This window comes from Asparagus officinalis, chromosome 4 (genome assembly GCF_001876935.1).
Source record: "Asparagus officinalis chromosome 4, Aspof.V1, whole genome shotgun sequence".
Classification (NCBI taxonomy): Eukaryota; Viridiplantae; Streptophyta; class Magnoliopsida; order Asparagales; family Asparagaceae; genus Asparagus; species Asparagus officinalis.
The window spans coordinates 72,903,363-72,921,494 of NC_033797.1; the positions used below are offsets into that span (position 1 = coordinate 72,903,363).

At 36.5% G+C, this 18,132-nt stretch overlaps 1 pseudogene; it reads right to left on the minus strand.

Moving 5' to 3' along the window:
• Window positions 401-18,132, minus strand: part of LOC109837733 — a 17,949-nt pseudogene continuing 217 nt past the window's right edge.

Here is an 18,132-nt window from a genome sequence, read left to right on the forward strand (position 1 = left end):
TTATTGATTCTTTCTCAACCAAACTATGTCATTTGTTTGTTAGTTATTGTTCGCGTCCCTTAAATGGTGACGCTGAGCTGCACCTGCTCCATAAACAAGCGTTATTAAAAAAAGGATTCTCGGAATAATATCCCGCAATAAAATTAACTTTGGTTAATTAGAATATTATCAACGTTTGAGAAGGAATAATAGTATACTTTTTCTAACTTTAGTTTAGCTGTTTATATATATATTTCAACTTTAGTATCGCTGTTTAGAATTTTATCAAAAATTCTGATTTTTTATAGTTTGAAACCATGTTCATATATTTATTAAAAGAGTAAACAAGGGTTAATGTGTCCTTCAAGTAGTTTGTTCGTTTGTTGCTGGCGTTGAGCACATCCAAGTCCCTTCATTCAAATTCTTATGGACAGTTTCAAATTTATTTCAAACTACAAAGCATAACACATGGCCTACAATATGTGCTCTGTTACATGTGCTTTAAGCAATCAGGAAGCCGAGCATTGCGTTATAAAGTAATGTTTATTTCAACATTGCTTCATGCCATCAACTACTCTGCGAAAACAAGATTAATTCCATGCCAAGAGAACAAAAGTTTTCTTGTTACCAGACATTTACATGCACATAAATTGATCAATGAACGAAAAAACAAGGTTTCCTATTTGTACTGCAAATATTGAAACATACATAGTGGGAAGAATGGACACCTCTATTTGTGAGGAACTGTTCCGGTCACCGTTCTATGTCTTGGATCTGTCAACCCAGTGGCAATATTAATGAATCCAGCTTCTCTCATCGTGCTCTCCAAATCTAACAGGTAGTATTCATCAAGAAATGGCTCTGTGCTCTTCATCAGCGTAAACAACACTGGTGGCAATTCCTACAAGTAGTAAACATTATAAAGGGAGTTGGTGATGTTAGAGTGGATCATTTTGTCGAGCTAGATCTCTACATTAAGATGCAGCTTGACTTGAGCATACCTGGAGAACTTTGGACTTGGGCTGTAATGAAGAAAAGAATTATAATTAGCAGAGTGAACAAATTCTAATGCTGATAAAACTGAGAGATGACTGGGAAAAATAATGTACATACCGAGTTGTCTGTCAAAGCAATTGTTCCTCCAGGGCGAAGCAGGCGGAAAGCTTCCTTCACTAAGCCTTTTATTGCCCGTGCAGGACATTCATGGAGCTACAAATTTTCCAGAAGAGATAAAATTGACAAGAAGACAGAGCTACAAAATTTCCAGGAGAGATAAAATTGATAAGAAGACAGATTCGATGAAAAGTTGTGCATCAGGTACCTACTGATTACTGAGAAGCAGCAAAGTGAGAACAGATACTCACACAAACATAGTTACAGAAAATTCCTAACTATTATTAATAAATAGGCTCACGATGACACCAAGTAAATCAGAAGGTCAGTGACCATATTTATACTTCAATCTATGAAATAAAAATAATAGCCCTCCGCCACTTACTGCATCACGTGGATGGAGTATTAAGAAGCCACTTAAGCACCCGCCAATACTGTTTTGTACAGCACTAATTAAATGTCTGAGAAAAGAACAACTTTATAAGATATATTCCCATGCCACTTCCACCATAAATCAGTAGCCTTCAGAGTACTAACTTGCAAAAGTTCTCTCCATTGACAGCATGAGATCTATCTTTATTACCATATACACAGCTTACAGATTGAAACATGTACTTCCTGCAGGTATATCCTCACTAAACAAATTATTTTGTTGTCACCATCAAATTATCATGCAGAATGAACTATTTGGCCTGAAATTTTCTCAGGGAAGGAAGGCTTCGATGAAAAACATCAAAAAGGTAATACACATCCATGTTCTCTTGGTCCTCTCTTACTTTAATGTGTCTCCTATGAAATTTATGTTGACTTTGTAAAGTTCTTAACTTGCCAGTTAGTATCCTCACTGTTATATCATAGATGCTTATATGTTGTCAGAACTCATCAAAGTGAAAAGAAAAATCATGAGAATTTAGTAGTTAACACTACACAGTGGACCTACCACATAAGCAAGTGAGACCAGGTCATATGACTCTGCAGGTAACCCAGTTGATTCCCCATTTGCGTGAATCCATCTTATTGGGCTACTCCTTTGGGGTCCATGCTTTTCTTTATATTTGGCTACAGCAAGAAAGTAAGGAGAAAGGTCTAGTCCCTGCACAATATAAATCAGAAAATCAGGAACAAGATTTATACAAGAGATGTCAATTGATTTTAAAAGAGAGCAACAGCCTATTGATCTACATCGGGAAAGTAGAGCTCAATAAATAGATAAATCAGATAACCATTTTCATTCAGTGAAATCCTAACCTGTCCTGGTCAGGTCACACAGATACACCAGTTATGAGATGATTGTTGCATTTCTATCTTATTATTTATAAGTTTCCTTTTAAAACAATATCTTTTAACAAAATACATGACCAGAAACTCGTCAACCCTTCCACCGGAGAGAGAACCTCTGAGACATCGGCTTCCCAGAAGTGCAGACACACAGTTAGACTTGATGATGAGGTTGGACTCTTCCCATTGCCCAGAAAAGGAAATTTCAGAGAAGATGCACAAAGGAAATTTATAGAGACTGCAAATGAAAAGGAACATAATTCCCATGTTCTTTATTTCTTAACTTTTACTCATGTTTGTAGGAACAAATATCCCAAGCCAAAGAGAATGGTAACATTTAAGAATATTGCCCTATTAACTCCCTTGTGATTATGACATCAACTAACAAACTGTTTGCCTCACAATAAAACCCAAAAAATTTAAAGGAGTTAGGATTTATTAACTCCAATCCATTTATTATTTATAGATATATTGTTGAACCACAACAAATGAAAATATGACAATTTTAAAAGACATTACCGTCCAACTCCCATCTGTATATTATGCATTCTTAAATTATGTACCTTTTGAGGAAAACTTACATACTATTACATTGTTTTTCAAAACTGTACTTTGTTATTAAATTACATATCTTTTAAGGGACCAGTACCTTAAGAACGAGACATAATAATATGAAATTTCTCAAACACATTTTGTTTTTTAATTTTATACACACTTAGCCTTCAGAAACACGAGTTTCTTTTTCTTTTCAAGTGAAGATAATCAACAGTAGACTCTTTGATCTTATTAGAAGCCATGACCCATTAATTATTTTAAGGACAGCCAATCAAAATATTGGAATAAGGAAGAAAAATGGTAAAAATAGATTTGAAAACATGAAAAATGAATTGTATAATTTGTTTTCTCCTAGCATTAAAATTTTCTAAAATTGAGTGATACTGTGCTCTGAGAAATGTTAGATGGTTAGTTTTCACTAAATTAAATTAGGGAATTTAATTATTGCATGATTTTATATAAAAGTTAATTTAGGTTGAATCTTGGATCATAATCCAGGATATATATATATATATAGTCTGATTATGCTATTTATACAGAGAGAAGACACATTAAATGGAAGAGCGAAATGGAGGCCCAAATTAACAATGAGGGGCATGGTTCCCATGGTACGTGCCTGGATTCCTGCATTGGATGAGCTGACGTAAATGATATAAGAACTCAAATTATTCTATCCAAATAAATCATAGTTAGATAATTTGGACTCAAAAATAATCCTCAAACATAATAAAGGTTAGTCCTTGATAGTTACAATTAGATAACAAATTCCTCTGCATTAATAAGATATTTTAAAATCTAATTAGTCTTAAAAGTATAGTTTATTTGAAAAATCAAATATGCAAACTACTTTGATATAAATATCGAATCCATACCCATACTGTTCTTGGTAGGTTATCAAGACCTTAATTAGTCCAATCAATTGAACATGTTTTAGTGGGGTAAGACCAAATGTTTCGATTTGATTCACTAAGATCTAGCTGAAAATTGGCTAAAGGTACTAAAGGAGATTATTTGCTTCAAGTTCCCATGTGTGTTTTCATAAAAGGAATATAAGAGTTCAGAAATATTTGAATATTTGTCAAATAAAAAGCTACTAAAGAAAATTTAGAAGTTACTTTCATGAGAAAAGGTTGAGAACTTTGGAAGCATGGGAGGTTTGCAAGGATTTTAAGTATCCAAATTGTACTCTCATTTCAATGAGCCTTTAATTTCTAAATTAAACTAGAATCCTTTTTTTCAAAATTAATAATTACTCAATACCAATCAATTAAGGATTTCTTAATTAATCATATTGATATTTTTAGTAAAATCTAGTTATACGAGGATTCTTAATAAACAACAAACTTTATTGCATTTGAAAGTTTGAATCTAATTTTATGTGTTACAAAACGAGGACTATTGGTAAAAGGAGAAAGGTTTCTTTATTTTCATTGGGATTCAAGATGAAATCATAGTTAATAAGATTCTTAATGAATCGATCTATCCTAATTGAGGATTTGTATTAAAGAAAGCCAAATTAGGATTGTTAATTTATAATTGAGTTCTACTTTGTTGTTACTAAAAAAATGAGTTCTACATTGTTGAGATTCTTAATCAGTGAGAAGCTCAAAGTAGTCAATTTTAATAAAATAAAGGATTTATAATTTATTACATCTCATATGGATGCGTTATTCTAAATAGAAGTTGATCATAATAATGTCGCGCGCCTATGCGGAAACGTTGCACGCACACACAACGAACTTGAGATCACGGAAGAAGAAAGCCACACACTTGCACAAACCAAGCCAATTACGACAAATCAAACCAAACACAAAGATATACGTGGTTCGGCAATTGCCTACGTCCACGGGGAGAGGATGGAGAGATTTCACTATATGGAGGAGAAATACAACGGGTTATAACTCACAAAATCACTCAAATATAACCCTAACCAAAGCTCTCAACTCCCTCACAATATCTCCCTCTTAAAGTGCTCAAAACAATGCTAATTCTCTCCTTTTCTCTCCTTAAGAAACCCTAAAAAACGTGGTCCTATTTATAATAAAACACAATCCCAAATAAAGGAGGATTCCCATACAAAGGAGGATTCTAAAAACGAGTCTGCCACACCCTGCACCATAGGTGTGACAGAGGGTGTGGTGCAGGATAGATTCTGCCACACCCTGTACCGTGGGTGTGGCAGAGGGTGTGGTGCAGGACAGATTCTACCACACCCACTCTTGCCCAAGGAATCAAGCCGAACGTAGTTCATCCAAATGGCCGCCAATGGCCTCAACAATTACGAATGTGCAACAAGTTTCGACAATGATCAAACTTGTTGCTCGGAACCACCTTAGTGAGCATATCCGCCGGATTATCCTTTATGTGAACTTTCACAATCTCCACATCGTCATCTTCAAGAACATCCCGAATGAAGTGATAACGAACGTCAATGTGCTTCGTCCTCGCATGAAAAACCTGATTCTTCGCCAAATAGATAGCACTCATGCTATCACAATGAATGATGACGGACCGCTGCGATATACCAAGTTCCTCCAAAAGTCCTCGAAGCCAAATAACCTCCTTCACAGCCTCCGTAACCGCCATATACTCTGCCTCCGTCGTAGACAAAGCCACCGTAGACTGTAAGGTGCATCTCCAACACACCGGCGCACGGGTCAAAGTAAACACATATCCCGTAGTAGACCGACGCTTATCCAAATCCCCGGCATAATCCGAATCAACATATCCAATGCACAACTGCCCACCTGTAGTGTCCCGCTCATAAACCAAACCAACATTGAGCGTACCTCAAATGTACCTCAAAATCCATCTCACGGCGTCCCAATGACCCACTCCTGGATCGTGCATGTATCTCGACACCATGCTCACCACCTGTGACAAATCCGGCCTCGTACATACCATCGCGTACATCAAGCTCCCAATTGCGCTCGCATATGGAGTCTTCGTCATCAACTCACGGTCTTCAACTGACTTCAGTGAAAGGCCAGCGGAAAGCTTCAAATGGGCTCCCAAAGGTACACCAACTGGCTTCGTATCCATGTTAACATGGAATCGCTGTAGAACCTTCTTCAAATAAGCCACCCGTGTCAAATAAATCTTGCCCTTCTTCTTGTCTCTACCGATCTCCATCCCTAAAATGCGCTTCGCCTCGTCCAAGTCCTTCATCTCAAACTCATTTGAAAGCTGAACTTTCAACTCATCTATAGCTAACCTGGAACTAGAGGCAACCAACATGTCATCGACATAAAGCAACAAATAAATGTACGCACCTCCTCTCAACTTGCGAAAATACACGCAAGGATCAAACTGGCTCCGAGTGTACGAATGACCAAGCATAAAACCATCGAATCGCCTATACCACTGTCGAGGAGATTGCTTCAAACCGTATAGCGATTTCTTTAACCTGCAAACCAACTTATCTTTCCCTGCAGCTCGGAATCCCAATGGCTGAGTCATATATATTTCTTCATCAAGATCACCATGAAGAAATGTCGTCTTCACATCCAACTGATCTAACTCCAAACCATACTGTGCCACCAAAGCTAGCAAAATCCGAATCGAAGAATGCTTCACCACCGGAGAGAAAACCTCATTATAGTCAATACCTTCCTCCTGTGCATAGCCCTTCGCAACCAACCTAGCTTTGAACCTCAATGGAGTGCCCTCAATGCCCTCCTTCTTTGTGTATACCCACTTGTAACCAATTGCCTTCTGCTCCTTTGAAAGCTCACCAAGCTCCCATGTATCGTTCTTATGAAGAGATTCCATCTCCTCCTGCATAGCCACCTGCCACGAATCAGCCTCCGAACTCTGCTCGGCCTCTCTGAATGTAGTAGGCACCATCTCATCGATACTCTCCACCGGAAGTGCATATGCAACTGTGTCGGCATACCGTGCTGGCACCCGTATGTCTCTCCTCTGTCTACGTGTCGCAATAGAATCCTGAACCTGAGCCGTCGGTCCCTGATCCTGCTCATGAGTACCCGTATCCTCCGCATCACAGTCGTGCTCGCCTGGCGTCACCTCAGTCGGCACTCTAATGGATACTGTACCATCTGGACAATTTGGAGCTGCATCGATCTCCACCACCTGCGATATCTCCTCCGTCGGATCGCTCTTCACCTGATGAGAGCTGGGAAGCTTCAAGATAGAAGCCTCATCGAATGTGACGTCCCTACTCAGCACAATCTTCTTATCAACTGGATCCCAAAGCTTGTATCCCTTGACACCACGTTTGAATCCTACAAATATGACCTTCCTAGCTCGAGGTTCCAACTTATCAGTTCTAACATGATAATATGCAGGACAACCAAATACCTTAAGCTGGTCATAGTCATGTGCTGCCTCTCCAGACCACATCTCCATAGGGGTCTTCCCCTCAATCGCAGATGAAGGCAGCCTATTAATGAGGTGGCTCGCATAAGAAAGTGCCTCAGCCCAAAAGATCTTCTCCAAACCACTATACGCCAATAAACATCGATCTCTGCCACCCCATTTTGCTGCGATGTATGACTAACTGTGAAGTGTCTCTCTATGCCCTCGTCTCGACATAGCTGCTGAAAGGGGTCTGAAGTATACTCGTCGTCGTTGTCGGATCGTAACGTCTTGATCTTTCTCCCAGTCTGCAGTTCCAATCTCTTCTTCCACTCCACAAACAAATCTAGGACTTCACTCTTGTGCTTCATGGTGTACACCCAACAACGCCTATAATAGTCATCAACAAATGTGACGAACCAATATCGACCACCAAGTGATGCCGTCTTGGTGGGACCCCAAACATCTGTATGCACGTAGTCCAAGATGCCCCTCGTCCTATGAATGACCGTCTCGAACTTCACATTTGTCTTCTTGCCAAGAACACAGTGCTCACAGAACTCAATCTTTCCACTCTTGGCTCCCTTCAATAGCCCCTGCTTGCACAAAGCCTGTAGTGACTTCTCTCTTGTGTGCCCTAACCTGTAATGCCAAAGTCTGCTCATGTCCGCCTCTGAAATAGCCGAAACAACCTGGCCAATCTCGGTGCTCCCCTTCAGATAGTATAAATTATGACTGCGGACTCCCTTCATCACCACCAAAGATCCCTTAGTAACCTTCGCTACAGCATCCTCAAAGGTCACCCTGAATCCCTTTGCCTCCAAAGCCCCAACTGAGATAAGATTCTTCTTAAGTTGAGGAACGAATATCACCTCCTTCAACTCACGGACTACTCCATCGTGCATCCGAATCCTCACAGTACCTATCCCACAAACGCCACAAGATTGATCATTTCCCATGACAACACCCCCATCGAGTCTCTCAAATGATGAAAACCAATCTCGCCTAGGAGTCACATGATAAGTAGCGCCAGAATCAAGCATCCACTCCGATGCATCCAAATGGTTCACCTCCGGAGTAATCAAAAGAGAAAAGCTCGAATCATCGGAATCATCGCCTTTCACAACATTCACCTCATTAGCCTTCGGGCCCTTATTCTTGTTATTCTCCTTTTCTTTGACTTTCGGGCAGTCTCTCTTCCAATGTCTCTGCTCTTTGCAGAATGCACATTGGTTCTTTCCAAGCTGATGACGACCTCTTGACTTTGACCTCCCTCTATTTTCACCTTTCTGATATGAGCTTCTACCTCTCGTCGACAAGACCTCTCCTGAAGTACTAGCGCGGGAAGTCTCCTTATCCTTCCTTCTCAAATCATAGTTCGTCAATGCGTTAGTCACTTCACTATAAGTGATAGAAGATCTTCCATTCAACAACGTAAGCACGAAGGTATCATACTCCTCATCCGGTAAGGAGCCCAAAAGAATAATAGCCTTGTACTCATCTGTGATCTTCTCATCCACGTTCGTCAAGTCCGACAATAACTTAGTATAGTTGTTCACATGAGCCGCAAGCGAGGTGCGTCTGGACATCTGAAATCTGAATAATCTTCGCAGCAAGTGCAACCTGTTCTCAACACTCTTCGTGAGATACTTGTTGTTGAGAATCTCCCACATCTTCATTGCAGACGTCACCCCAATCACATCATATTTCAGTTCCTGTTCCAAACAGGACCTGATCACCCTGCAAGCATTTCGATTCATCTTTTCCCATATCGCCTCTTTATATTTAGGTGGCCTCACATCGACCATGATGGTCTTCTCCAGATTTTGAGCATTGAGCGCATCCTGTACGTCGCTCATCCATAAACCAAAATTGATCTTGCCGTCATATTTCACTACACTAATCTTAGTATTCTGAAAACCCACTTGAACTGTGTCTGTCATCTTGCTGCTTTCACAAACTTCTTCACCCATAATCACAAATTCCAAATTGTAGAGAAAGATCCAAACTTTAAAAAGAATAAGAAATTACCCAACTGAACCCTAGATTGGATTCCAAATAGAACTCCTAACCACACGAGGAAAGCGAGATCTTCAACGGCAACTTCAAACCCTAACTCCACCAAAGCCTAGAACTCCAAGAACCAAGCTTCCAACTGAATCTTCCTCCACCTAATCCAAAACCCTAGATCTGAAAATCTGATCTCTGATACCACTTGTCGCGCGCCTATGCGGAAGCGTTGCACGCACACACAACGAACTTGAGATCACGGTACGAGTGTAATTCACCAAAATACGACACAAATTAAACCAAACACAAGGATTTACGTGGTTCGGCAATTGCCTACGTCCACGGGGAGAGGATGGGGAGATTTCACTATATGGAGGAGAAATACAACGGGTTACAACTCACAAAATCACTCAAATATAACCCTAACCAAAGCTCTCAACTCCCTCACAATATCTCCCTCTTAAAGTGCTCAAAACAATGCTAATTCTCTCTTTTTCTCTCCTTAAGAAACCCTAAAAAACGTGGTCCTATTTATAATAAAATACAATCCCAAATAAATGAGGATTCCCATACAAAGAATGATTCTAAAAACGAGTCTGCCACACCCTGCACCATGGGTGTGGCAGAGGGTGTGGTGCAGGACAGATTCTGCCACACCCTGCACCGTGGGTGTGGCAGAGGGTGTGGTGCAGGACAGATTCTACCACACCCATGGCAGACACCACACCAGGGTGTGATGGAGTCTGTTTTGGGTTATTCTTCACATTTTTCACAATTCCTTCGCCGTTTTCACAAATAAAACTTCTGAAGAAAAGTTGACATGGTTAAGCTTTAGAAATTTTAGGAAAACCTTTAGGATGTTTCGTATTTGAATTTTAATTCAATCAATCTTTCTTTACGGTGAGGAACTCTGGACAACAAGATGGTGCAATCTGGTGCCATTTGGCAGCTTCAGAAATCCTCTTAAAATCACCACAAATATGTGAGGCCCTGATTAACGTCAACCAAACAAGATGAAAGAAAATGGTTACATAACCTGGTTGAGCACTGATACGTGAAGTGAAAATTGTCTTTCAAAGTTCAAAAATTAAAAACTTGAAATAAAAAAAATGTGGTTAACATCACTCAAGTCCATGATAACAAAAAAGGAAAAAAGAATTTAAAATAACGCAAAAAATTCGATGCAAACGCATGAAAGACTGATGAGTATTTACTGAAATGTTGTAAATATAAATCAACGTTTATATCATCAACTGCCTAGGTGAGCATTACCTACCAAAAGAAATCAAACTGAATACAAAATTATGTACTCACTGTGACATTAGCTGCAGGAAATTTGTCCGCAAGATATCTTGTGCTCACTCCTACGGAACAACCAATGTCTAAAATATCCTCAATTTTAGAGCTCCCAAATTGTAGATGGTGCTCTTCAACTGCTTTAAGCCAGTTACCACGAAGAACCTGGTTTGCCTCATCAATTGATGAAGCATCAGGTATTGCTCGCTTAGCAATTGATAAAGTGGCAGCTTCTGCTTCTGCTGCTGCCTGCCATAATAGCCCATAGTCTTCCAACTTGTTAGCAGAATAATTATATGAAAAATTATCTTTCAAAATTATAGAACAATCATATTATGTTTCACGTAACCTCAGATCCCATCCTGAAGAATAATTCCAAAATAATTATATCTCGAGAGAAAATGAGGAGACCGACACTCTTTAAAGAAATACCAAGAGTATGATCATCTTGTGTAACTTAGACCTCAGGATACTATGCAATGAAATCTATTAAATGGTTCCTCCTAGAAATAGGTTTTAATTATAGATTCAAATGGTCTAAGAAAACTATTTAAAGAATGAATGGAATAATATTATCGTAACATTGATAATAGAAGTGCTTCAGTTGCACTATTTGTATTTATATTATGCTTCGGATGAATGCAATTTCCTTTATGTAATAGAAGTGCTTCAGTTGCACTATTTGTATTTATATTATGCTTCGGATGAATGCAATTTCCTTTATGGCATCAAATCATCTCTCGTCTTCCTATACACTTTCTAGTAGGCAAAGAGAATAAGCAGACTACTTGATTATTTCATATTAAATAACATGATTAATAATAAGATAGGTCTTATAATGCCCACTATTAATAATAAATAATGCATGTGATGTAGGCCTTCTATGAAACCTGCTAAACACCAGCATTCTTTGTCTTTGCTATTGGCTTTTTAGCATTTTCTTCGCCAATATTGTTGGAAAAGTTTAGGGTTTTTTATTTATCTAAAATCTAACAATAATAAGCATATTCCACATTCCTAAGAATAGCGATTATGACAACTAAATTTCTTAGTATCATGGCCTTACTAATTTAATGCTCGCTAAAGTGTACAAGAAGACAACTAATCGTTTTTGATATTCTAGTATTACTGTTTAATGATTCCTACATTACATAAAGAGACAATTACTAGCAAATTTCTGTTTCTTGCTTGAATTATTACTGTTTTCAATATTACCGAACAATTGCAACTCCTTATAGTAGCGAGATGCTTGCAGGAAACCAACAATGACGAAATAGTTAATATCATCTGAAAGTATAGTGCAATTATCATAAAACTTCAGTTAAGAAATAAATGTGTACCAGCCAGGATAGATTGCCTTCATCATATGCATGGAATGGATTTAGATAATCTGTTCAGTAACAAACAGAGCAATCATTATGCATATTCTTCTAATACAGTTGAAAGAGTAAGAACAAAATAAAATATGAAATTAGCAAGCTAGCAATAAACATAGTATATGAACTCACAAATATGCTAATGTTCCATTTGGTTAATCTGTCTTTATGCTGTCAAATAGTTTTTCAATTAAATAGATCTACAAAATCTGCACAAATTCAGTTGGGCAACCAGTTTTTCCCATAAAGGAGTAATTTGGGATCGAGATAAGTTTATTGGTTTGAGAAAATCTCAACAACCGTCTCCAATGAATATTGTTTCTCTCACGGTGTTTTGTAAATGTGTTAAAAAAATATTAGGCCATGTTTTTTTTTTCATAGTGAGGGTATTATTTTAAAATAATCTGGACCCACCTTTTTAGCCCATGTTTGTTTTTTAATCTCAACCGGATTATTGTGAGGAGACACTACTTAACACTAAAAAGGTGAGACTCAAATAAACCTACCTCACCCCCACGTTTACAATCCCGGTACTAATCATCTAGGGGGATTAATATTCTCTAAAAAAAAGCCCATATCCTTTTAACTCTACCAAATTTTTCTGCGATTTAATTCAATCAATGCAATTTTATTCGATCAATCTTCTATTTTTTCACAATTCTTTTTACATAAAATTTTCTCCGCCACTTTTTGTTCCGCGGCTCCTTTTTCGTTGCTTCTATGCATTGGTGAGACATGTGCAAGCATGCATGTGTAAGCATACACACACATGCTCCTAATTAGGAGAGGAAAGCGACCGAATCGAATAAAATATCTGCATATTCAAGTTCAAATTCCATCGGATTTATGACATTCAAATTCGGGTTAAATAGCAAAATTCTATTAATTGATTCGTTTATAGATACAACATTCGGTAATTGTTCGTTAATGTTCATTAGCCTAGTTGGTTTTTGGCTTAGGCTTTGAAGTCTCAGGTCACCGGTTCGGTTCTAGGTATAAACTTATTTTTTTGTCTTTTATAGCTTCTTTGGAGATTTGTGCGCAAACACCCTCCAAATTTAAATATATTTGCAAATCTATCCTCAAAAGCGTCATGATCATTGTCTTCTCTTCTCAATTGCCTTTTTCATTCAAGTTTACGCCTCAATTGAAACTAACTATTTTTCTTAAATGTTTAATGTACCATTTAATAAATATAAAATATAAAGAAATATTTAATAATCAAGCGAATCAAATATACATTTGTTTAAATTCTATTCGTTTATGACTCGAATACTGAAAATTATTCATTTACTGTTAGGTGAACTATCAAATTGAATATGATCAAATATCTGGACAAATAATAATCAAACTGTTTATTAATTATTTGGTTCCAATCCTACTCCTAATTTGCCAAGAGGAAACTAGTGAATTCTAAAATGTTATTAAATCTTATGCACTTAGGTTCCATTTTTCAGTTAAGGATGATATTCTAGGTTCTCCTAAGGAAAATGTTATTAGAAAAGGTCATGCTCAAATTTTGACTTTTTTTCTATCAAACATATGCACTAATACAATATTACTTGACTTGAGGGGGAAAAAGGTCATTTTATATAATATTAGTATGAAAGGTCATAATCAATCTAAAAACAAACACTAGTATAGATTATTCTTAATTTTAAATTAGTCTGAGTGTTAGACGTGCAAAAACAAACATTGAAATGGACTAAAAACGTCTCAGGATAACACAGTCCCAAGACTATACTTCGGGATTTTTAATACCCCCTAGTCCAAGGATAAAAAACAAACCTGGCCCAAATGTTTGAATGTTGATAATATTGAATTGTATGTTAACTGCTTTTGCAATATCCAGTTATTATTTACCATTTTGTTTATATTAGTTAGTTAGTTTTGATCATCGAAATAAAATAGTGGATGTGTACATTTTGTGTGTGACGCCATGTGTTGTGTATATATATATATATATATATATATATATATATATATATCATATATATATATTAATATATATATATATATATATATATATATATATATAGGTGAAAACTTGTGTCAACTTAAAGTGGATAGGGAATAGTATGTCCACCAAAGTTTTTAACTACTCATATTACGTAGGGATCCATGTATTATATAAAAAGGTATTTTATATTAATAAATGTGTGGCTACAAATTGTGGGACATCAACTTAAGTTGATAGAGTCTGCTCTATATATATAATATATATATATATATATATAATATATATATATTATAATAGGGTGAAAATTGTGTCAACTTAAGGTGAAGTAGGAGAATAGTGTGTCCACAAGGTTGTTTAGCATCATATTGGCCTGAGGGATGCGCTTGTATTATATAAAAAAGTGTTTTATATAAATAAATGGTGTGGAGGAACTTGTGGGACATCAAACTTAAGTTGATAGGGAGTCTTGGCTAATATATATATATATATATATATATATATATATATATATATATATATAGTATATATATATAATATATGCAAATCAGAAACTTTAATAGCAATGTGCAAATATGAAAACATAGAGGGTTGTATGTAAAAATGCATAGGATACATGTCCTTAGCTGAATATGTAGGGAGGTGGAGGTGGCATATTAGAGTGAAAGGAGGGACACATGTGTCCCAAAGATAGTAGGAGAAGGATAGGGTGATTAAAATCCCTATTCCTCTCCCTATCTTAGACCTACAACACAGACAACAAAACGAAGAGAAGAGAAAGGAGCTGTGGCAGAGAAGAAAGAAAATGAAAGGAGAAGGAAAAAGAAGAAAAAGAAAAGAATGAGATATTCTGGAACTTAACTACTCTTTAATCCAATCTCTTGTCAATGTTTTCTTTGTATTTAGAATCAGGTATCTATTCTTTTAATGATTAATCCAGTCTTTAATGTAAATACGTACTTTGAACCATATGCATAACCTGTCACTTCAATTCTACCATACAATCTTAGCAAAGACACTGACTATACTAGCCTTCAGTAGCTGGCTGCAGTATGAACCCTGTGACAGCGATTAAAGCCCTCATTTTGCCAAATTCTTTTGCTGATTTCAATTAGGTGATAGGCTGATAGCAAAACTTCAGCCCATGTTTCAGTTGGACCAGAATCTGATTTGATTAAATGATTGAGAACATGTATTATTAGCAAAACAACATACAATATGTAAATGTCATGAATCACCACATCAAAGGAAAAGGAGAAAGGAAATAATAAAAAGACGAAGAACAAATAGCACAAGATTGCTCAAATATGAGGTAATGAAAGACATTTGTGTTGAAAGAACTTATTTTTCACATGAAATATATAGGACTCAAACCTGGATAACATAGTCATGAGGGTGTATTTAGTGTTCTCTTGCATGGTGAAATCATTTTAAGGACATGCCTATAAATATACTTCCTAGGGAAAGCATGTAATATGTTAAGGTGTTTATTATTTTGGGAACTGCAAGAGTTTATCAACCGACTCCTTATTTGAAAATAAAATCATTGGGGAGGAAAAAAATTTGATGTATCTTCCAACAAGAGAGGTTAACACTAGTGTAGCTCTTACATAAGATATACAGGACCTCAAGTTAGAAATACGTAACAGTGAACTTCAACTATTACTTAGGATTGAAATTGTAGTTAAAGTAATTAAGAAATCAAGAAAAAGTTATAATACCTTAGTAAAAATATAAGTTTATGGATTGCATAGAAAGTTCATAATGGTCCATGTGTTTGTTCTAGGAAAGTTTAAAAGGGACTAGAAGTAAATCTTTGAAGAACCCCACAGGGAACTTGGATTTTGCAAAATAGTAAGTACGGATTACATGTTCTTTAATTTATATTGTAATCATTTCTTAATGAGAATTACATCTTTTATGGCTATGAGGTTCATATTTATGATATTATTTAAGATATTTTATGGTTCTTATAGTCTTGAATTGATTCTTGTTGATATTTTTTTATTGGACAATTGATTTAGTCGTTGTAGACCATATATGATTAGAGAGTTTGACCAAATGATATTTGATCATGTTGAGGTATATGTTGCATTGTTCGTTGGCCAATGGTATGCACCAAGAAATTAAACAAATCACAGATCTATCAAGGGAGTAGGGGGAAATCATGGGTAGATTGCGTTGTAGGCATTCCGAGCCAATGCTGATATAGGCAGTTTGGTTGAGTATGACATAAAAGGCAGAGCATCACAGTAGACAACCTTTTTAGGCAGATCGCTATTGTAGGCCATTTAGTTGTCAAGATATGGTGTGATATTGTTTAATTTCTGTGTAATTTCCTTGCCTCGACAAAGTTTATAAACATTAGTCAAATAATATATTTTATGATATGCATGGTTTTGTCCACATAAATTATTGAATATGTATCACTTAATAAATGCATGGAAAGCCCACCCCAAAAACAACATTTCAAATGAGCGTTACTTGGGGGAATGGTGTCCAACATGATTTGTAGACGTAAACCACATTGATTAGCTACAAACAGTCCTCTAGCCAGTATTTTGGTAATGGAGTGGTCCCCCTCAGAAGACTTTTGTGATGTATATATTTGACTACGACTTCTATTGTGTATTAGGGAGTTTCAGAATAATATATAATGTACTTTTGATCATGTATAGTTGATGACGAACAGTATAATGTATAAATCAAGGAAGCAAGTTTGGAATATGAAATTTCGAGTTTGTGGATCATATATTTGCAAATGATATTTGCTAGAATATTAGAATTAGGCTTCGCAAGTCCTTTGTTAAAAGGATTTGTGGCTAACCGTCATGTGCCTTGATTTTACTATAATTTATTGTATGATAATATTGATGTTGATTCGGTGCATGACAAGTTTTCATATTTTCTTAAAATTACATATATCAATTTGCCTAATTCGTCTTCTATTTTACACACACACACACGCAGATAGAAATATGGGCATTATGCTTGATACCAAGAACCAAGTTCGGTGATTGATAGTGAGGTGGAGGAATCTCAACTATAAATGTGGGTGAGATTAGGTGGATAGAAAGTACACCTCATGTGACATCTTTTCTCTTTGTACTTTACAACATTAGATGTGGGGTTGAAATTCCTCCACCTCGGTACGAAACACCAACTTTGTGCTTCATACCAAGCATATCCATTTTTCTCATGTGTGTGTGTGTGCGCGCGTATAATATATATATATATATATATATAGAGAGAGAGAGAGAGATGTATAAGAAAATGAGTATCCTTGCTACCAAGACAAAAGTAATGCTTGGTACTGACGTGGTCACTTCTCATCCACATATTTGAAACTGCCCACTTGAAAAAGGTTCCAATTTATGCACTCGTTAGATGAGTGGATGAGAACTGGCCACATCACTACTGAGGACCAAATTTGGTCATTGGTATCAAGAGTACTCATATTCCATATAGGAGTAACTTGAGACTAAGGGAAAAAAAAGCAACCATCATCTCCACTTAATATTGTCTCTCTCATGGTTTTCCTTAATGTATTGAAAAAAATAGTAACTGTTTGTATGTTGATAATACTGAGATCAATATAAAATAAATATTGTCAGTTCATTTCTTTTTGTTTTTAAGGAAGCATATAAGATTTTATAAATATAAATTGTAAGCTTTTATTGACACTTTATTTAAAAAAATTAACCCATTTGTCGTTCATGCCTTGCTAAACATTAGTAGTTTCTTAAAAATGCACAGAGCTGACTTAATCCATGTTTATCTCGTATCACTTATTTACAACACGGGTATATATGATATTGGCCTTAACATTGCCAAACAGCACCAAAAGAACTCGGGATTTGGGATTGTGTTATAAAAAGTTCATACAATTTGATGTCACATGAGAAAGTTTTAACAGAAGATTAATTTCGAGAAGGGAGAAGTTATGTTCTCAAAACACAAGGGAGAAATTGCAGCTTACAATCAGGATACACAAGAGACGGGTCTCGAATCCTTTCGAATTCCTCGTACACATTGGACTCAAGAATCTCCTTTGTCATCTCCCTCCATGGAATGTTCGATTTCTCAGCCGTACTTCCAAAATAAAAAAACCCAAAACCAGCACAAAATCAAAATCAAAACTTTCAGGTCACACATTGTAAAACCTTTGATAACCACTGACCTTATGAGAACTTGTCTAGCTCCGAGCTTCATGAGAGAATAGAGAGGCTTGAAGGAGATGAGAGCGCCGAC